Raw genomic sequence first — 22496 nt, 5'->3', positions numbered from 1 at the left:
AAGTCAAAGTGGTTAGTTTTCTGAGAACCGTGACGCACCTCTCAAGGGTGCGTCGTAATGTGTCCCTTTTCGATGATTTAACTTCTTTCCTCGCCCTTTTTATGAACTGTTAAACTAACCTAATATGATTGTTCTATCACGCCTAACAAATATAATATTTTTGGGAAATCGGATTATCATGCTAGGTCCCTTAATGCTATTTAAATCAGATAATCACGATCGAATTAGTATTATATGCTGCATGTTGCTAAAATCAATTCAGATTAGTTTAATAGTTAACGCATGTCCCTTCAATTATTTATGCTGAGCTAGTAAGGATATCCTGCCTCTGGAGTTATCGACGAGCGAATTACTCCTCTCGGTAGTTACAGTCCCCCGAACCCTCAATCTCTACCTTGCGGGTGTATATTGAGAGATCCCCACACCAGGGATCACAAGGGAACCTACGGCCGTCGTGGTCAAACATAATTGCACTCCCTTTATGTCACGATAACCGGGTTTTGTCAGTTTTTCTCATTGTCGTTAAAAACTGAATGGCGACTCCTATATTACTAGTCAATTGGGTGTATACTCAAAGGAAATCCAATTACACTTGATTGAATAAAAAGAATCGTCACACCCACGAGGGACAAGGTCACGCATTAGCCTCGCGCTTTTTCGACCCCCTCACACCTATCTTTACGCTAGGTTAGGTTCAAGATAACTTGTTCATCTCTTGATCTACATTTTACTATTACCGCTTGAATCATCAATAATCTACAAAGAAAATTTAATGTCAAATATATATGAAGTATGATGAACATTCCATAAAATCAAGGGAAAATTAACAGTAATCCTAACCAGCTTGATCCTAACTACACGTGGTCTTCTCAAAATAATACCAACTATTAATCAAGGGAAAAATGCATGACTATTAGAAATATAGACATGAACAATGAATATATATATATATATATATATATATATATATATATATATATATATATATATATATATATATATATATATATATATATGTATATATATATGTATATATATATATATATATATATATATATAAAAATTAGTGATCTTAATTACCAAAGGTAAAAACCCAAACAACAACCAAAACAAAGCAACAAGGGAAACAAAAGCTAAGGGAGCACAGCCCGCACCCAAGCAAAAACAAAAAACACTAAAACATTCTACAAAGACACCAACCAAACTGATGTTCATTAAATTGTTGTGTAAACGCTTAAACTGTGACTTTCTTTAATTAGCAGGCTTGCCCATTTGAAAACCAAAAAAAAAACAAAGACACCAGCCAAACAAGCTACAGCAGAACCAGACTGAACAGCACAAGGCTTGCACAAAAGAATTGCACAACAACAAGCTGAAAAAGAAACTGCACAACAGTAAGCCAGCCTGAGCAGAATAGTATGCCTGACTGACTGCAAACCTGCAAAACTCTACAACAGCAGGACTCAGCAGTAGCAGCAGCTACAACAGCAGGACTCAGCAGTAGCAGCAGATTCTGAATGTCCAATACCTCTTAGCTTGCTGACAGTCACTCAAAATCTGGAGAGATTCCTCATTGATGACACCAGTCAGAAGTTCTATATTGAGATGTACTTCTTGAAAAAGGTAACTCTTTATGAAATAACCAACCAGAGAAAGAACTTTATCTTTAGCAAGGTATCACACCTCCAAATTCAGTCAAGATAAATGGTCTCCTTATCGTGGGGATTAGCAAAATGTCGTACAGCTTTTTAAAAATCAAATTTGCAGTTAAAACAGAAAATATGAATTCGGAGATTTCAACTGAAGGATCAGGAATGGGGATAGAGTGCATAGACTAGACTGTAAGATATGTCAGGGAGCTTAACAGAGGTGAGACATATTCCATGTTTGATTTTAATACAAGCATTAAGGGTCAACGATTCTCCCCCCTCCCTTAAAGACCCCCTGATGAGACTTCTAAGAGAGCCCAAAACCAACCAGTTGTCATGCCAAATAGATGTTTTGTACCCATTCTATGCTACCCACTGAATAGAATACTAGAATACAGACCAAGTTGAGCCCTTATTACCTATCGCTATCACCAAGTGGTTGAATGTCTACTTTACTAATCATTTGCATTACAGACATTTCTACAGTTATTCTGCAGATAGTCAAATACACATTATGATTGATAGACTGCAGACACATATCTTACATTCCAATGAACGAAACCTATAAATAGATTTTTCCATACCAGCTACCAGTCGTTTCTTCTCTTCTAACTTCAACTCTATCTCAGATTTCTGATAAAGAGATATTGTCAGTCACTTATGAGTTTAGATATTACAGTCCAATGAACGAAACCTATAAATACTATTATAAAGCTTCTTGTGTATGAAATGACATAGCTCTTTGCCGGGGGAGGAGTAGACTATTCGACACCTGCGAGTGGTTAACTAAATATTTACAGCTTATTTTATATATGATGTCAAGTTGTTAACTAAGTGCCACACATATCATGTTGGCTATTAGATTACCTAAATGTGCAATTTCTGGTGCCGATTTGAGCAGCAGCTAGCAATGAGGCAGAAAAGGATAACCAGATAGACTCTTCTAGGCTTCCGCACTCACTCTCGGTTGCTTTCCCCTTTCGAATGTTGTCACATGGTATCCTGAATGTAAGAGACGGAAATTTTAAATCAAACAATGAACAAACACTAATTTATGAAATTTGGGGAAAAGCGGAGTACCCTAGGTGCAAGGTAACACAAGAATCTGTTTTGTCGAGTTCACTGTTGCAGCCTCCATCAGAACCTGAATTCTTGTTCGATTGCTATGGGGTAGTACTCGAGATACATAGCTTCCGGGCGTTCAGATGGTGTATGAAATCCTCTAAGCTTTTTAATCTACAGATCATACAAATGCAGATTTAAAACTGCTTTATTAGTCCACCCACACAGTAAAACCCGATCACTATGATGGGAGAAAGAAAGATTGTTACTTGTCTGGTAAAGTCTCATTCTCTAGCAAGGACCTCTGCTCCTAGATTATTAAAAAAAGGTAAAAACTTCATCTTTGGTCTTAGATAAAACACATACTACCATGTCACCAAGACCAACAACAAACATCAAACAAAAATTATAACTATTTAGTCATATAAATACTGTGAGGTACCTGTATGCGTGAATGCTCGAGTTGTTCCATCAATAGTTGGTCCTGCAGTAGCAAGTACTCCCATTAATCGATATTTTTGGGTGCTTGTCGTACAATAATAGCCTCAAACAAAAGACACGAATAACCAAAGGGAAGGCACTACAAACTACAACCACCTTCTTAGCTTTTACAGACAGTAGGCTTTCACTGAGTTGCTTTTCCAGTTGCTGCAGTTCTTTCATGCTCAAGCCTGATAAATCTTTAACCAACATCCTCCTATAATTGACAATGGTTGTTACTAACCCGGCCTATGACAGAGTTTAGAATAAAAGAGCATAAACTTTAATCAATGACAATTTTGAGGAAATATACATTTGTCTCAATTGGATTTTTGATATCCTGTCTTCCAGGCTATCAATCTCCTTCAATTCTTCTCCCTGCAAATAAAAAAGAGACCCAAGAAAAATACCATAGTTCGATAAGACAGGCTTGTTTATACAAAGTAAGCAAATAATTGTCTAGCTGGCCATAATCAATAACATTAACCAGATACTTAAAAAAAATGTCTAACTATACAAAGTTATGCAACAGAGAAACAAAGGGAGACATCTTTGTAATCCATCAATCAAGTATGAAAATCTAAACACTTCATCGGCAACTAAAAACAGAATTTGAGTTAAGACCTTTGTACCTTAGTCAAGAGCGTTGTCTTTCCGCTTTGTACCTTAAACAAGACCACCCAGGATCGCTGAATTTGGTCTCAAAGAAGGCACATGTGATGTGACTATGTAATACCCATAAAGGACATATTCCAACCAAATAAATTTGATAACTTCAAAAAAAATGCTCTAAAAAAATCAAGAAACAAGCAGCAACATAGCGTCACTTCTTGTTACAAATGCACGCTCACCTAAATTATACTATTAGTTGATTCAGTGCTCCTAAAAATGCTTAATTTATAACTAGCTCATCCCAATGTAGAACAAAAATTCATAAATTTTATGCAAAAGTTAACTTAATTTCCAAAACCCACTTCAGAAACTTCAATAGAAAAAAAAACCTAAAAAATAACACTAGATATAAATTAAAATTAATCAACAAAAAAAACCAGAAATAAACCCTAAATTATAACTTAACAATATGTTGAATTGTTATATAAATATGTTCAATTGCCCGAAATATTATGAGTATGTAGACAAGAAAGTTCAAGCACACAAATTTCGGCAGCAAAAATGAAAAAAATAAATAAAAACATACCTTCAATAACATCTTTGTGAGAATTTATCTGACAAACTAAAGAAGCCGGAAATCCAAAACCCAACTCAGAGCGAAATTCTCTAACAAAAACACTAAATTATTGAAGCTTGAGATGGTTATGGTTGGCGAATTGTGAAAACTAACAATCAGGGTTTCCCATCATTATGTATTGAGAGGAATGAGAAGATTACTAGCAGATTGCAAAACAAACTGAGGTAATTCATTTGTGCTAACCTATTGTAAACGAAATTAAGTTAATGCAGTAGCAGTTAGCAGTAACAGAAGTTAGCACTTAGCACTTAGCAGCACCAGCAGTTAATGTAGCAGCAGTTAGCAATTTAGACACAAGGCAACAACAATTTAAGGGGAAACAAAAACAATTACAACTAAAGACTCTCGGAGTAATTTGTTTTAGGTCCAGCAGAGTTTAGAGCTTACACTTAGACAGATATGTGCAAGACAGGGATGAAAAGTTCTTAAACCCCAAAAGATAAACATATAAAAGGCCACTGCACATCACATTAACAGGTAACTTATTAGCAGCAGTTCCCAGCAGGCAGTTAATGCAACAGCAGTTAGAAGTTAGCAGCAACAGCAGTTAGCAGAAACAACGGTTAGCTAGCAGAATGGGTTCGACCTTTCAACCAAAACTAAAGATCACCCTAATAAGCAGAATGGGTTAGACACTTAGACCTAATTCAAAATGATCAGAACTGATTGAATTTTTATATAAACTACTAGACAATAGACTTGGATATACTAGGATTCGGAATAGACTGCTATAAAAGTGTCATAGAATATTAATTGATTAAAATAAGTGGGTCTGTTGATTTCATACTTGCTCAACCACATGGGGGAAGGGAAAATCATGTTACCTTAAAACAAATCATCTATTAGGATAAGAATAGATTTGATGTCACCAAATTATTAGCTATTAACACTCTCTTGCCTCAAGAAACAAAGCTCTAAGGGCATGTTTAGGCAAGTCGACACAGTGTCACGACTCACGATCATAACACTAAAGCTGAGATCATAGAACAAGTACGAGATCATCATCATAGAAAACTACACTGAAGCCTGAAGGTGTTTTACCCTTTAGACTTTTCATATTCTTGAGCGTTTTAGACTTTTCAGAGGATGTGGAATTTTCTGGCGGTATTGATTGAGCACTAATGTTGGTTTTCAGTGTAGACTAATATTATGAAAAAATCATAATCAAATATCCATCAACAAAATTCAGCTAATCTCAATAAAATCAAATGAAAAACAAGCATTAAGGTCAAACTTATATCATCAAAAACAGCAAAAAAACGATAAACTAGGAAAAAAAAAAAAAAAATATTATACTAGCAAAGAGACTACCTATTACCTAACAAACCATAAAAATACCACACACAGTCCCTTTCCATTCAAGGATCAACAAACAGCAATTGGAACACACAAATAAGATACGATAAATAATTGAATTTACTATGTTTTTCATCATTAGCAGCCGAAGAAGAGGAGACCAAAGATGAATGAACAAATAGCAATTAATGCGTGTAAACCAATAAAAAATTGCAGAAAATTTAAATTGAAATTGCAGAAAACCGCCATTAACATCTCAAAAGTTGCAGAAAATTGAAATTGAAATCGGAGAAAGTAGATGATAGTATGATACCAGTAAGCAGAAATCGGTCTCCTCTCAAACAAATCTCAGCAGAAATCCTTCTTCTCTCAAACAAATCTCAACAGAAGTCGGGCTTTTTTCGAACAAATCCCCCGAGGCTACGAACTAAGCATAAAAAAGTTGAGAAATTCAATCATTTTCGACTAAATTAGGATAATCTATGAAGAAATTTGGGAGAGAATCAAGAGCGACGAAATATCTGAGCATCTATTGATTTATTTTTTAGGGAAAACGAATTTGGGATTTTAGGGAAAACGAAGAACACTGGCTCCTGGAAAACACATTTAGGGATTTAGGGGTTTATGTTTTGAAGTTTCTTTTTTTATGTTTTATTATTTTCGTATAATTATTTGATCAACCAGGGCGATTTTTAAATGGCGTCCTTGTATTATTACCAAAAAGGGCAACCTCAACTAAGTCGCCCTATTTGTTCATATGTAAGACAATGACAACAACTCGCCCTAGTTGGTTGTTTATTTAAAGGCGATAAAAAATTCGCCCTTTTTGCTCAAATAATTTTTCCCTGGTTGATCTTTGTTTTTAACTTCCAGAATTGTGTTTTGAGAATGATATAGGTTGTTCTTTGGGCTTGGGGAACTATTATCATAACAAGTACTTTCCATTAAAGAAATAAAAGCTTGTAGATTTGAAAGATATTGCTCATGCTGGAAATCTTTTGACAGTTTAACTGTCACCTAATGTCCTAATGTAACAGACTAACAACGATATACTAGACAATACGATTCTTCTACGCATAGTACTTGTTTTCAATCTTTTCAACATTAGTGGACAGCTACTGTAAAAAGTAATGCAACTCAATGATATTACGACACTTATTTATAATATGTTGACAGATTTAATATCCTTTATACTTAAACTCAGCTGACGTCTTTCTTGTTTGCAGCAATAAATTGGCCCTAGGATTCTTTGATTACTCCATAATAAGTTAGTAGACATGCTTGGTTAATTTAAACTAACAAATCACGTGTGCCACAATAATCATGTTTGTAAGTTCTTATCTACTTAGCAACTATAGCAACTGAAATGCAATAAACCAGATAGATGATCAAAAAACAGGAATTACTCAAGTTTGATCGAGGAGCCTAACAGAAAGCAGAACCAGCCAAGAAATGCGCTAGAGAAAAAAGCTCGACTAAGACACCTAAGAGAACATCATATTATTAATGGAATGTATACTTTTGTTAGGAAAACAAAGCAGAAGAGCTAAAACTTTGTCTGAAGATTCTTCCTGTTGTTGTAGAGTTGCAGGATTTGAAGGCGGGGATGGGAATTCAGTGCTTATCTTTCAAAGCAGGGTTACATTCTCATGGTTATGTTCTTGCTGGTTTCATGGTTATGTTCTTACTAGTTTTGTGCATAAAAGAAAAGGTGCAAATTTAAGCTACAATTCCATGAATAACTCGGCCAACACAAATTACAAATGTGTAGATGAATTATTATTATTGATGATTTTGTAAACGCATTAAAATTACCATATATTGATACTTTTGTAAAAGCATTGAAATTTAAACAGCCATTAAACAGAACATAAACAAAACAATGAGCAGCAACATAAAACACCTACGATCTATATACAACAAAAATGACTAAAAACAAAACCAATAGAAACTAAAAGTAATTAAAATATAACCACGAAACTATCTAGATATTAACCCTAAATTAAAACATAATAACAATATGTTGAATTCTTGTATAAATCTGTTAAATTGCCATAAACTTACTATGAGTATGTAGAGAAGAAATAACAAACACAAAAATTTCGGCAACAAAAGTTTTAAAAAAATACAAACATACCATTAAGAATTTCTTGAGTGAATTGGGCGAATCTATATGACAAACCAAAAAAGCTGTAAGTCTCCGACCCACAACTCAGACGAATTTCTCCAGAAAAAACACTAATTTGTAGAAACTTGAGATGGTTTTGTTTGGGCAATTGTGAAGACCCCTTAACCTGGGATTTCCATGCTTAAATATTGAGAGGAATTAGAGGGTTGCTACAGATTTTGAACAAATTTGAGGGGATTTGCTTTAGGTAACAGATTGAAGACGAAATTGAGGGGATTTCGAGAGTTTGAGCTTTTATGTAGGAACATTTCTAGTGAACACCGAGCAGTTGATTTTTGGGAGTGTTAGGTTGAGTCGGTTGTTTGAGGGATCTGACAATCGTGGGAGCAGAGATAAGAGAATTAGGCGGGATATTTAGGGCGAAATATTTGGCCAAATATTTGGGCGAAATTTCTTTTTGCGGGCTTACAAACACGTGGGTTCCAAAAAAAAATTATTTGTAAATAGCGACGTTTTGGTATGTCGTAATATATTGCGACTCTGTACAGCGTCGCAATTTGCAAAGTAATATTCGCGCTCCAAAATATCTTGCGACCCTTTGATACACCGTCGCAAATATTCCGTCTAAATATGTACCCTTTTTTTGTAGTGGCTATTGATCACATCCATACATTACCTTGACTTCTAGATTTGATGTTTTTCCTCGTGGTGCTTTATCCATTTCATCCAAACTGCATGTAATTTTTGACAGTCATTAGCATACATCATTGGAAAAAATAAAAGCCATGGCGCTATTGGCCTAAATACATAACAACAGGTGTTGTTTGATCACATGTAATGCTTTCTAAGTGTGCTGGCATTCCAGGAATTTTTCAAGGTCATCTGCATTAGCATGTACGATCTAGGGACTATTTCTTCCCATATCTGGTACGGTCCTTCCCAGTTTGCTGTCAATTTCCCATGGGCATTCCCCTTACCTATTGTCAATGTTCTGTGCAGCAACAGATCACCCACTTTCAAGGGTCGGGGTTTCACTCTATACTTGTATGCTCTACTCATCCAACTCTTATATGCCGCTGACCTGATCTCAGCCTTAAGCCACATTTCTGGCATAAGGTCTAGTTGGTGTTGCAAGAGTTAGTCATTTGATGCTTCATCGTAGTGCTTGATGCGCAAGGTTGGTAGGGCCATTTCTACCGGTATTACCGCTTCACTTACAAAACTTAATTTGAACGAACTTTCGTCGGTTGCCTCTTTTACCGTCGTTCTATTACACCATAATACTTCCGATATAAGATCTGCCCATTTTCCCTTACAGTTTTCCAACTTCTTTTTTAATGCAGCCAAGATTTGCTTGTTAGCTGCCTCTCCTTCCCCATTGCTATGAGGATGGCAGACTGAAGAGTGTACGAATTTTTCTCGGTATAATCCGGGGAAACATTGTATTGGTACGCAATCAAATTGCGTTCCATCATCGAAAACTATTGCTTGCGGTAAGCCAAACCTCGTTATTATATTCCACCATATGAACTTTTTCACTTGATTTTCCGTTATCTTTTCTACCAGCTCTACCTCGATCCATTTCGTGAAGTAGTCGACTACTACTATCAAGAATTTTCGCCCCCTGTTGCCATCAGGAAAGGCCCTAAAATGTTCATTCCCCATTGTGCGAACGGGATAGGGTTCAAGATATGCATTAAGTAATTTGTCGGAGCGCAAGTTGATAACTGCAAGGACTAGCGACTTTCCGCCGACGTGGTTTCCACATGTTCCTTCGTGCATTTCTTCGATTAGCCTTGCAAACTCGTATGCCGTTAGGAATCTTAGGAAAGCCATGCTGAAAGATTTCTTTTACATCTTTCCCCACAGAATGATGTACCATATACGCCGTCTCTTTTAACTTTTTTGGCCTCTGCCAAATCAGTCGGCATTGCACCAGTTTGCTTGTATGCCTGAACATCGTCTAAACATTCAGGCTGCCCTGTTATGACCATGACTTCCTTCATGACTTCGATCATGATTGTTCTCTTTAAGTCAACAACATTGGAACTTGATAACTTTGATAGCGCATCTGCCAGCGTATTTTCTTTTCTGGGTACCTGGTTAATGTTGATTTTTTCTAGCTGTGCTGCCACTTCCTAAAGTAATTTCACATTGAGGTCTCGTTTACTTTGTATTCTCCTTTAAACTGGCTGGCAACTAGTTGTGAATCTGTTGTCAGTGTTACCCTTTTGGCGTCGGCGGCTAAACACATTTGAACACCACCAATTGCCGCCTCTATATTTGACGCTGGAAACGTAAATTTTATGGCATACTAAAAAATTTCTCCCTTGGGGATGTCATAATTATTCCGGCTCCACTGCCGGTCTGCGTTGCTGATCTACCTACTAAAACCTCTCATGTTTCAGCCTGTACTTCTTCATCTTGTTATGAGGCTTCGACTATAAAATCTTCCACAACTTGGGCTTTTAAGGCCACTCTTGGACAAAATTCCAGATCAAATTCTGATAACTTTATTGCCCACCTTAGCCACCTTCCTGATGTATCCAACTTATGGATTGCTTTCTCAAGCGGGAAGATTGTCAATATCTCGATTGAATGTGCATCAAAGTATGGCCTCAACTTTCTCGCCACCACCAAGACCGCGTATGCCATCTTCTCAATAAGCAGATATCTCATCTCTGTTCCATTCAACACATGACTGACAAAATACACCGGCTGCTGCACTTTGCTTTCTGTTTCAGCTACCAACACCCCTGCTATTGTTTTTGGCAATGCCAACATGTATAATTGTAACTTATCACCCTCCTCTGTCTTGCAATCGTCAGCAGCTTCTTCATGTGATCTTTCAGAGACACAATAGCTTCTTCCTTTGTCAGCCCCAATTTAAACTATTTTTTTTGTCGCAGTGTTGTGAAGAATGGCATATGTTTATCTGCCGACTTGCTTATGTACCTGTTCAGGGTTTCCATCCTTCCAGTCAGTCGTTGTCTATCTTTTAGAATTTGGGTTGTGGTAGGCTAATAATTGCATCTATTTTCTCCGAATTCGCGTTTATGCCCTTTTCGCTGACTAGAAAGCCAAAAAATTTCATGACTTTACGCCGAAGACGCATTTTTTGGGTTCAACTTCATTTATTATTTTCTTAACGTCCCAAACGTCTCTCGTAAATCATCGACATGATATTTTGCTTAACGGTTTTTCACTATTGAGTCATCGACATAGACCTCTACATTCCTTGCTTTCTGGTCGTCGAAAACTTTGTCGGCCAGCCTCTGATATACTGCCCCTGCATGTTTTTTACCCTAAACGGCGTTGCCTTATAGCAGAATACTCCTGTATCTGTGATGAAGGATGTATTTTTCCTGTCCTACTTATGCAAGCTGACTTAATGATATCCCGAGAAGGCATCTAAGAAACTTAGCAATGCATGCCCACTGGTTGAGTCTACCAGCCTGTCGATTTGTTGCAGAGGGTATTGCTGAGTGACATTTATGTCACTCATAGGTGTAGTTTTTAGGTATTTTTCTAGATTATTTTCTTATTTTTTAATCTATTATTATCCCTTTTAGCATTTATTTCTTATTTTATTATAGGTTAACTAATATTTTAATCTGTTTTTATTAGTTTTTAGGACTTATTTTCATAATTTATTTATTTTCTTTGTTTCGATAATTTTATAGTCTAATTATTTTACTTTTCGTTATTTATTTTCTATTTTCCTCTATTTAGTTATTAAATTTATTATTATTATTATTATTATTATTATTATTATTATTATTTATTTATTTATTTTCGTTTCTATTTTTATTTTGTGATTCTCCCCGTGTTTTATTGTAAGTAAATTGGTAAGCGTTTTTTGTTTCGGAATATGAGGATGAGCGAATCACATTATACATGGTCAACACAAGTCAATTTTGGCTTTAAAGGACAATCCAGAAGCCTGCAAGCTGCAGTCCCAATCTCCTAACCTACACTACACATCAACCTTATCCTACACCACCTCTCCTCTCTCACTTCAGCCTAAGCAGCCACCACTCGCCTTCCCACCTTTACCACTCCAGCCACGCACCTCCAAGCTACCCGCAACTGGTTCACGTCGCAAAAATGACCAACAACAACCACCATTGTCATCAACAACAACTACAACAGCTACACAACACACAACCAACAACAACACCAAAACAGCAGAAAACGCAACCATTATTATCCAAGAATAGAGAAAAAAAACAGAGTAATTGGGTTTGATCGAACCCGTATTGAGTTCGACGGAACCCAAAATTTAGAAAAGTTCCTGCAAGTTTGAGGTTCGGTCGAAACTCAATGGGGTTCGCCCGAACCTCCATTAAAGTTCGATCGAACTTTTGGAAGCTCAATTGTTGTATGGAATTAATGAAGTCACGTGGCTGCGCTCGTGGTTGAAGTTGGTGACTTTGGTAGGCCGTCGTACCTGGGTGAAATCAAGGGTTGCGATTTGATTGAAAGTCATGATCGATTGTGGATTGATGAATGATTAAAGATTAACGGTGGAGGATAATGGCTGAACGGCGGTGCGGTGCAGCGAAAAGGAGGAGGGTGCAGCGAATTCGTGAAGTAGGGGATCGCAACATAAGAGTATCAACGAAGATTGGATGGTTGATGATTGTTTATGGAGGAGAGCAGCAAAGGAGGGAGTGCGAAGGGGTGGATGTCGAAACGAAGAAGACAAAATGCGGGTGTGGTTTGATGGGCCTGGGAGTTGAAAATGGCCTGATTGTTTTTAAGTTTTTGATAGAGGGAGCAGCGACTTGTTTTGTTGATTCATTTTTCTTTTCCATTTTGTTAATTTCCCTCCTTTTATTTTGTTTTTAAAAATTAGTTTTCAGATTTTTCTTTTCTTCATTTTTCTCTTTTTATTTTATTTTCCTTTGTTTTTTTTTTTGTTTTTCTTCTTTTATTAGCCTAGTATAAATAGAACTTTTAGACCAATTTTAGGGAAACCATATACATAATTAGTCTTTTTCTTAGGGTTTAGGGTTTATGCTTAGTTATTGAAGAGAGAAAAAGTGAGGAAAATTAATGGAAAACTTGGATTTTGGATGATTGAAAGAGCAATCTAGCGATTTGAACAACTCCTTAGCTTCACTTAATGAGAATTTCTTGCTCTCTCTTCTCTTTTATTTCTTTAGTTATTGTTTCATTTATCGTTCTAATTAGTTTAATTGTTTTTGTTTAGTTTAATGATTCATGTTTAGATTAGTTGTTATTAATGTTCAGAATCATGTTTTTATTTGTTAATTTCGTTAAATTTTATATTTTTATGATTATGTAGTAGTTTATTGGTTATGGTTTGGGTGAAAACTCAACATTGATTGGTTTGGGCATTTGTGATTGGATTTTAGGGATTTTCATGATTAAATTATTGCATGTTTAGGCATTTCCAATACGTGTTGCATTTAACTTGATCAATTAAGTGTTCCATGATTGCTTGGAGTAATCTAGTTGGGTTGGAAAGGGATTAAATACCTAAACTTGATTATGTGTTGAATTGAGATTTTGATTTACCTCGGGTATGATAAGGTAGAACGGGAGTTTATCCTTAATGCTTAGGGAAATTGCTCGCACGTTGGGAGATAGTTGCAGCTATTTGTGAATTCAACGCCTATTCATGTAGTGCTTGTTAATATTCCCCGTTTTTAGCTCTTTTATGTCCATCCTTGATTTGTTGTTGCTTGACCCATTCCCTAATCTCGTTTACTTTTGATTTCTTAGTTTAGTTTTATTCGATTAGTGATTTCCCAAAACCCAGTTCCGACCTAGCTTATCGATTGATTAGCATAAATTAGTGCACCTTAGTCCTTGTGGATTTCGACCCTTACTTATCGCTTTACTTGTGTTTAGTGATTAGTTTAGGTAATTTGTTTGATTAGGAGAGACTAGTGACGACCTAGTTTTCCCCTTGATAAGGTATAAGTCTTTTGGGCACACTCTATTAAGGTTGGTGAAATCAACACACATTCTCCATGCACTAGTAGAAAAATCGGCATGTGCTTCCCTTCAAGTGCGGCTCATTTAGTAAATTGGCAGCACTTGAGAGCACTAAAAAAAAAAAGCAAAAATATATTTCCACAAGTGCGGCTCATTTAAAAAAATTAGCAGCACTTGAGTTTAAGTGCGGGCTTTAAACTCAAGTGCGGGCTTTAAAAATAAGCCGCACAAAATTTTTTGTAAGAATAGAGTTTGCACAAAATAGGTTACCAAAAATAAAGCAGTTCATTTTATTTCATTTTCCCGCTCCTCCTCCTTCCTCCATATCTGGTTTTTCTCTGCCGCGCAACTCAAAACAAATAAAACACAGCACACACATCACGCCGCCGCTGCACTTCCTCTTCCTGCCGCGTCGGTCCTCCTCCCCCCCGTCGCTGAGCTCTTCCTCTTCCTGCCGCGTCGGTCCTCCTCTCCACCCGCCACAGCACAAACATCACATGCGGTTGCTCTATATTGAACTAATTCAGGTTTGTTCTTCAATTTTTTATTTTCCGTTTTTTTTTGGCGATTCGTGCTTCTAATCTGATGCTTTGCATTGAAAATTTCGATTCTAGTGTTTTTTTGTGTAATTAAGGTTAATTTCTCTTAGTTTTTGATTTTTTAGGGTTTTGTTTTGATTTTTCTAATTTTGTTTATTGTTCGAATTGAGATTGTGTTCAGTGTTGATGTATGCAGGGTTCAGATTGTTTGATTTTGTAATTTGTTTGATTTGAAATGGATTTTGTTAGTTGTACATGAATTTTTTCTTATCATATTTAAATCTTATGAATTATGAAATTTAGCATAGTGATTGAGCTGGTTTGATTAAGTTTATTTATGTTGAATTTTGGTGATTTAAAGGATGTAGCAAGTCTTCTATGTTTTTTACAAAGTCAAAATCTTATCAATTGAGAATTTTGTAACGAGTCAAATGTAATTGCTTTGATTTGTTCTTCTGTCATGATATTTGTACTTGACAAATACTGGATTGGTATTTGTTCTACTTCAATCTAGGCTGTATCTACTCTCCACAGAAGTCAGGTTCTTTTCATGTTTTATGCAGTGAAGAGAATAAGGGCTTCTAATTTCAACCCACACAATACCAGGCATTTGAACTGGTGATAAGCACAGCTTATTCTGAAAAAACAAAAACAAAAGCAAAATTAAAAGGGGGAAAAAGAACAACTTCAGATGCTAAATGTTAGATACTTTAACCTATGTTAAACCAGGTCTATAAAAAAGACTAATTCATGTGTGTTACACAGTAGGCAAGTTCTGCATAGGTCATGATGTACGGTAGTGCAGTCACAAACCCAACCAGATGTTGTAGAGATGCAAGAAAGTGTGACTATTTTATTTGTGGATGCAAGCCACTACTACAAAAACACCTTTTCGTGTCGCCTCTAAATTCCCTTTAGTGTCGTCTATGGTGCGACTCTGAAGCTAGGGACTCTAAAACTTTTTAGTGTTTTGGATTCGCCCCTTTGAGGCGACACGAATATTATTATACGTGTCACCTGTTATGGAAGAGGCGACACTGAAGATATATTTTTCAAAATACTTAATTTTATTAATTAATCTTTCCGAGTCGCCTATTATAATAAGAGGCGACACGAAAGGTACTTTTTAATTATTTTAAAAGAATTAATTAACCTTTAATGTCGCCTCTAATCTCTATAGGCGACACGGAAAATAATTTCCGGAATAATTTTTTTAATTTTTTAATTATACGAGTCGCCTCTAAAGTTTATAGGCGACACAAAAACATATTTTTCGGAAATTTTTATTAAATTTGTTAATAATCGAGTCGCCTAATATACTAAGAGGCGACACTAAAGATGTTTTGCACAATTATTTTTATTAAGCTAATTACCTTTAGAGTCGCCTCTTAATGTTACAGGCGACACGAAAAGTATTTTCCGAATTATTTTTTAAAATTTTTTAACCATTTTGAGTCGCCTATTATACCAAAAGGCGACACTGAAAGTATTATTTTAAAAAAAAAAATATATTCATTGACCATAAGGAGTCGCATGTAATTATAGGAAGCGACACCTAAAGTGTGTATTATGTTTTTATTTTATTTTTATTTTTTTATTTTGTTCTCCCTAATTTAAATTATTTCTACGTACGTATTAAATTCAAAAAAAATCATAAATAGAGCTGAGATTTGCAGAATTGCGAAAATATTTTTGTATTAATTCAAACAAGAAAGTTGGTTCAACGTACAATTGTAAATAATTGTATTCCAAAAAATAACCTAATTTCTATCTCTGAAAACTAGAAAATGGCTACAAACAATTACTAATAAAATATCTACTCCATTTTTCTCGAACATCATCAATCTCCTCTTGAGTGTACGGGTTTGGAGAAAATATCTGTACTTCAACAAAATAATGTATTAATTAGTAAAGTTTGGATAAAAGCTAGCACATGTATAGTAACCGCTGAGATAAAATAATAACAAAAATAAATGTACACGTACCTCTTCCACATTACTAATACTTTGTAATCCAAGTAAAACTATTTGATGCATGTACTTCATGACGTAATAGCCACATTCAAGCATTTCCGGTTCACGAGAACACTAAGATACAAATATAATACACTTTAAATTAAAGAATAACATATATATGAATAAATGACGATAAAAATAATAATCAAACTAATTAAATCTTACTATAATTTCTTTCCATCTCAGAGACTTTCGAGATCCTTTGTTGTTGGCTTGCCAAGTCCGATAACTCCTAAACATGAAAACAATTGTTCCAAGTATTATTAGTTGTAGACACTTGAAACACGGTTAATCACTTGCGTGGCATGTATCAGTCATTTGAAGACTCTTGAAACTGAACAGATATATCAGATACATGCATAATTAAAGGACAGCTCCATTTACACCACTTCGTTATTTTCTCCTGGTAAAGTGTTATGTATGTTTATCTGAACTGGGGTAGCTGTATCTGAACAGACTTGACTATTGAAACGTAGAGACACACATTTGAAATTTATATTTTCTGAAACTTGTTTGTGTCAGGTGAAAAGATAAATTATTAATATGGTTGGGGTCTGAAACAGGGCAAGTTGATGCAATCCGTTTGGGGATCAGCAGAGCATTACAAAGTTGGGAACCTGGGTTGCGTTATCTACTCAATGAAAGGTATAGTATCCTAGTCACTGCCAAAGCATTTCAAGCCTATTGCATTTCAAGCCTAGTCACTACCAAAGCATAACAAGTAAATTAAAGGACATCAGCCACATTCAAGCTGCAACCTCCCAAGCATAACAAGCCAAACTATGAATCTATGCTTGGGCATAGTAAACCGATTCCAGACCAACTAATTGATCCAATGCATTTTTTATATTATCCAGATAACATTGTTAGTGTCATATACATTAATACCAGTTTTCATTATTAAGTTACAACCTTATTACAGCCTTGAAATATTGTGCATCATACTGTTCTTTGGTTTAAAAAGCGTCTTGAGGCTCACAAATCATCACTTTCCTCACAATAACAAAAGCATTTGATGGTCTGCATTGAGATTGAACTGATTCTGGCAGGTACTGCAAGTTCTAAATGTAAATTTGTGTTTTCCTTTGTGTTCTGGGTACAGGCAGACGAAAGAATATCTACCATAACCTAATTCAGCTGTGTTCAGGAAAATATGGGTCGTTCTCCTTTACTCAAACACACTCTGAAACCAATATAGAAGAACAAGACACAAAGTGATTATCCAATGGAAACCATTACCTTGTGTTCTCACTTAATCAGAAGAAATTTCTTCATGACAGGATTAGCCATTCTAACAAACAGCCAAACATCAATCATAACTCACAAAACCAATGTGTAAATTTCCTAAAACCCTGATTCGTCAAGTATGCTGTAAAGATTATAGACTTATAGTGCAGTTATAGTAAAGCATTTCTGGTTTTGTTTATAGTGCTGGTGTGATGCTGGTGTAAAGGTTATTGCGATGCTGGTTTTGTTTCAACAGTTATCCCATAGGCCGGACAACACAGCTAACATTCAGATTATAGCCAACATAAAAACAGCAGTAAAATGACAGGACTTTGACAGTAGTAAAACCAGTTTAAGAAAGAGAACAGAGAAGTTTATTCTAATGTAAAACTTACATAGATATATGTCCTTTTACTTGCACGCTATCTAATCCAACTCCTGCTGAAGCGAACAAGAAATCTTCTCCTCTTTGAAGGCAAAGTAGTATCAACATCCAATGAGATCTTCACAAAAAAAATTTGTATTTTCAAATGATATTTTGCAAAAGAAAAAATTTAGATTTATGATATTGAGCACAATAACAACTTAAAACACTTACTTTTGATGGAAGGGGATGAGTATAAATTGCTTCTTACTTTACTTGGATATTGAATGAGTCAAATAGCTTGTAACCGTCGCAGATCGACGTATTACCATAGAAAGCTTTTTCGGACAAAAAAACCCGATTTCACCCTGAGTTTTGTTCATCTTGCAATGGTTGTGCAAAAATCTACACCAATTGTATATTAATAGTTATTATTCTACGTGGATACCGATGGTTAAAAAAGTAATAAATATATATATTTACCTTATCCAAATATGTACACATGATGTACTTAGATAGCTCATGTTAAGCAAGTTCTTGAGATCTTCACCAACGATATAAGCAGTGAAACTTTCTTGCGCGGGAATAAAAAATACGTCATCTTCAAAATCAACATCAATAGTGAAGTCACACTCTAGATTTTTGTATAGGTTGTACAACTCCTTACAACTTTGGGGCAACGCCAAGTAGGTGGCATTAGAAACTAGAAAAATTGGGATGCCTTCATCATCATTCCCCTTCTCGCGACATCTAACTGCTGACCCAAGGTCATTACCCTCGTGCTTATTTTCAATCTTATTCTTTGCAGGTTCTTGGTTGACTTTCTAATTTTTCAAGAAAAAAATAGAAAATTAAAAAAAAATTGAGTGTAGTATATATGCATTATGCGTGTAGCATATATGTATTATGATCTGTTTATAAATTAAGTTTGAAAGTTACCTCTTTTGACAATTTGACTTGTTTTTTAGGCCATTGAGCCCAACTCCCTTCTACTTGATCCCCTAGTGCATCATGTCCGAAAAAGGGTAAAGGTAGAGGTGTATGTTCCTCTCTATCAAGTACGTGAACGATAGTGACTTTGACATGATCTGCGAGTAATGGGACATTATGAATAAGCTCCCCTGGTTGACTTTGGCATAATATCCCTGTTGCCACATTTCGGTAACCAAGATTATCATCAAGGACCATAAGCTCACAAGGAAGTTCGTCCTGTAGGTAGATTTTTTCAAAGCTTGGGATCAATTATAAATACAATTACGATATCAATTTATGCATAATAAATAAAGTGGGTAAATACCTTAGATGTGTTTGTGAATGGGTCAAGATCAGCACGATCAATCTGATCAATATCAGTCGGCTTATCAGTACTAACTAGCTGATCAATATCAGTCGGCTTATCAGTACTAACTAGCAGATCAATATCAGTCGGCTTATCGGTACTAACTAGCTGATCAATAACATGGACTGACTGGCAACTACTAAGGTTATGTAGGGGCATATCCACCTCAACATCAGTAGGAACTTTTACACCGCAAGATTTGAGTATGTCAAGGGCAACAACTCTCATTTCAGCTCTTGTTTGGTCCCTTACTTGTTCTGTGATAAGACGAGCAAATGTTTCCACTTGCGCATATGTAAATACTCCTTCATTTTGACAACTTCGCTTCTTCCTTTTAAAAATTGAGGTAATAGTTGCTCTCCCTCCAACTCCCCTAACATGTCCACCATGTTCTGCATTACCAAGCGCTTCAGTCAAGATATCATAGCTTCTAACAGATTTGAACTCGCCTGACTTTTCTTTTTCCATCAGTTCATACTATTTCAAAGTAAGAAAATCAAATGATTAATAATGCATAATTAAATCCTTATTGAAAAAATACATTATCTTTATTTATTAACCGAAATGAGATACTTACTATCAAATCTACTATCGCTTGAGTCTTTTTGTTTGTGATCCTACCCGTCTTGTCTTTTCTTCCCTCGGTCCAGCTCTCATGACGAGGTCTCGGAGTCAATGTGGGTTTCTCAGATGATGAACCTGACAAAAGGGACTGTTTAATTTGCTCTTTGATGTATTGATTTTCTCTTGTTGCATATCCACCACTACCCAAATGATGGGGGTGCTCGTTTCTAGCTTGGTTTTCTCTATTTCTTGCACATATAGCCTGTAAAAGAAGATGGTCAAAAAGACGCATGGCTTACACGATACAAAAAAGTAATCAATATAAAATTTAAAAACATGCAGGCAACAGTAGACAATTTTTTTGCTGGTCTACTGCAGTTTTTGTTTTGGCATGTTGGGTTATAATGCTGCTATTATAGATTTATAGTTTTGTTTCAATTTGTTGTTCTTGGGTTGTATGGGTGGTGTTGGTTGCTGAAGTCTGTTGTTACTTTTCTTCAGGACCAGAGTTGACCTCTAATGCTATATTATTTCTTGCCGTTTCAGCAAGCTTGATGTTATTTTTTCAAGGTAATTTTGCAGGCTGGTCAGTGAAGCAGGCAAGGGATGTGTTAGAGTTCCGGTGCTGCAGTGCATTAAGGTGTCAATTCTGGTCATAGTTGACCAGCGTTGACTTTGTAGTTCTTAGGTTTTCTTTTCTTAGTTGAGCCAGTTTTTGCCCGGCTTTTGTTTTGTTTGTAGGAGTCTAGTTTTTTATTTTGTTTTGTCCTGTAGGAGTCTAGTTGTTTACAGCAATGGAACATGGTTCAATTTTTAGCTTTTCTTTCCTCTATTCCTTGGCTAACTACTCTGTTAGCTGCTAACTGTGTGGTATGCATTCTGAATCAGTGGAGCACCTCTTCTTTAGGGCCCGTTCGGTGCCATTTTATGTTTTCAGTTTTTAGTTTTTAAAAAACTGAAAACTGGTTTTAGTTTTGGATTTCTGTTTTATTAAAACTGTTTAGTTTTTTGTTTCAACTTTTTTAAAAACTGGTACTCTTATCCTCTGATGCATTTTTTAGACTCTAGTTTCAACTCTTGAATATATAGCACACGCACTTGGACAAGAGTCACAACTCACAAGACACATCCCACAGAGAACAAATTAACAATGATCACTTGCTAGAATCAACATGGTATACATTTTTTTTGCTGGTTATTAATGGAGATAATCATTACCAAAACCAATTCCTCGACACATATATAAACATCGTATTAGGAAATGTACTGAAATTAGGTACAGTACAAATAAACCAAGTACACCAGCTATACGAGAGCCAAACTAATGAAATAAAGCAAAAAAACTCGTGAGCTCCTAAGCTTATACCCAAGCAATGAATAGCAAGAAACATAAATTTAAATAGTTCAAACATCAGTGAGAAACAAAAAGTTAAATACTCAGATTATCAAATCAGATACTCAAAGGATAATCCGCATCTACTGTACAATTCAATCAGGTAGAAAATCATAATCTCCAAAAAAATAATACTCAAAGATTTGGCTAATTCACCAAAATCAATAATATGAGTGATAAATAGAAAAATGTCTATACCCGAAGATTATTGAACCAGAGATTTAAAAATCTGTCTCCTTTGATAATTTTTAATTCATGATTGCAGAAGGAAGAGAAAGAAATAGAGGGGTAAGGGGCGAAACTGAAACAAAAAAAAGTTACACAAAAGAGATAGCAGAAGAAGAAGGGGCACATTAAAAGCACAGAAAAGAGAAGAAGCCATGTCGGGAGCTCTGAAAGGAGAAATATCTAGACCAAGGACTCAAGGAGGGAAGGAAGATGAACCAGCCACACGAATAAAGAAAACCCAAAACTGAAACAATGAAACAACGGGACCTTAGCTCTGGGTTTTCTGCTCAGGTGTGGGGGAAAGTTTTGTCTTTGTTGCAGTTTCATAGAGCTCCTGAGGGGTTTTCAGCTGAGTTAACTTGGATCACTAAGGTCTGCAAGAAAGGGGGCAAAGGCAGAAGCTGATAGTGCCTTTCTTTGCTGAAATAGTGTACTCTATATGGCTTAATAGGAATGATAAGGTTTACAACAATCATTGTAAGTAGCCTACTGATTTGTTTAAAGCAATTCAGTTTCGAGTTGTAGCCAGAGTGTCTAATGAGCTTAACTCCTTGTTATATTTAAGCTGTTAGGTTTGGGTGTGTTATGTTGGTTGTTGGGCTTTTGTGGTATTGTGGTCAGTTGTAACTGATAGGCTAACTTGACATTGCAGATTCTACAGGACAGATGCAGGGCAAATGCAAACGAAATGAGCTACGGGTTATGCCAGGAGCTAACTGGATCAGACCAGAATCTTCCCTCTACTAGCAACATGTCGTCCAGCCTTCAACGGCTTCAGCTAAAAAGGCAATAACTGAAAAACTATATTAACGCTGCTCCTGCAGTAAACATAAACCCAGCACCACCTAATTGGATTCCTGTTTGCCAGTACTGAGACTTAACTGTATCTGAATCTGAACCATCAAAACGTATATACTTTGAAGTATTGTTCTGGTTCTCCACAAACACGCAGATATGTGGCATGCAGCACAGGAGGTTGAAAATTACCAGAAGCAT

General features: G+C 35.9%; 1 long non-coding RNA gene across 1 annotated transcript; it reads left to right on the top strand.

The window, feature by feature from the left end:
- Window positions 1-14141: 14141 nt before the first annotated feature.
- On the top strand, window positions 14142-22393 carry LOC130460959 (uncharacterized). The gene is made up of 4 exons (XR_008921203.1): window positions 14142-14358; window positions 16949-17030; window positions 21538-21977; window positions 22153-22393. It is a non-coding gene; the product is annotated as an uncharacterized lncRNA (long non-coding RNA).
- Window positions 22394-22496: the final 103 nt, after the last annotated feature.

Source organism: Spinacia oleracea, chromosome 5 (assembly GCF_020520425.1).
Source record: "Spinacia oleracea cultivar Varoflay chromosome 5, BTI_SOV_V1, whole genome shotgun sequence".
NCBI lineage: Eukaryota > Viridiplantae > Streptophyta > Magnoliopsida > Caryophyllales > Amaranthaceae > Spinacia > Spinacia oleracea.
This window is presented reverse-complemented; position numbering and strand designations above follow the sequence as displayed.